The 1,058-nt window shown below is 33.9% G+C and overlaps 1 pseudogene; it reads left to right on the top strand.

Moving 5' to 3' along the window:
- LOC100715120 (olfactory receptor 6K3-like) overlaps positions 1 to 664 on the top strand; it is a 938-nt pseudogene extending 274 nt beyond the window's left edge.
- Positions 665 to 1,058: the final 394 nt, after the last annotated feature.

Below are 1,058 nucleotides of genomic sequence, written 5' to 3'. Positions count from 1 at the left end.
TTATTCGATGCCTTTTTCAGATGTATTTCTTTCATTCTCTTGGGAACACAGAACGGACCTTACTGACTGTAATGACAATTGACAGATATGTTGCCCATCTGCAACCCACTCCGCTACCCAACCATAACGACACCCCAGCTATGTGCTCGACTCTGTGTAGGCTCTTGTATCTTTGGCTTTCTCCTTCTACCTGAGATGGTGTGGATTTCTACACTACCTTTCTGTGGTCCCAAGTAAATCCATCAGATCTGTGATTTTACCCCTGTGTTGAATTTAGCCTGTGCAGATGCTTCTGTGATCCTAGTGCAAGATGTGATTCATGACCTTGCCATTCTAGTAACAAGCTTGATTATTTCTGTTGCATACATTAAAATTTTCATTATTGTCCTGACATTTCTTTAGCGGAAGGCCATAAAAAGGTTTTCACCACATGCTCTGCCCACATTGCAGTTTTTTTTTGTGGTTGTTGTTTTGTTTTGTTTGTTTGTTTTTTGGCAGTGTGGACCTCATGTATCTTCAATTCTCTTCTACTTATCCACTATTCTGGTACAACACCAATGCTCTGACATTCTCTGCATTTGCACCATTTTTTAATCGTATTATTTACAGCCTGAGAAATAACAATATGAAAGATGCAGTTTCTTTTGCTCTCAAAAATTATTAAGTGTATGTGATAGACAATTTAGATTCAAGTTCTCTTTAACTTAATGAAATCTCTTCTTGAAATATTGATTCCACAAAGGATTGTACAATTAGTTCAACTTTCCTATCCAAGGAGTTGATGAATAGATTCATGAATAAATTCTGATGATTTCAAAATAAAAACTTTGCATTAATTTCTAGAGTCAATGAAATACTTTCTGTATTTGTAATTTTGATTTTATTATTTAATTACAAATGATTAACCATGTAAATATTAGTAGCATTCCATAGATATTAAATTTAAAAAATTAATTCCCATCTTTGATGTCTAAGTTACTTCACAGTAGTCTTAATGTTTATAAAAATCACATGCTAGAGTTGGTACACATAATAACTCTAATATATTAAGGCAGGTG

The sequence above is a fragment of the Cavia porcellus genome, unplaced genomic scaffold, assembly GCF_034190915.1.
Source record: "Cavia porcellus strain 051 isolate PalLab524CR breed Dunkin Hartley unplaced genomic scaffold, mCavPor4.1 scaffold_7, whole genome shotgun sequence".
NCBI lineage: Eukaryota > Metazoa > Chordata > Mammalia > Rodentia > Caviidae > Cavia > Cavia porcellus.
This window is presented reverse-complemented; position numbering and strand designations above follow the sequence as displayed.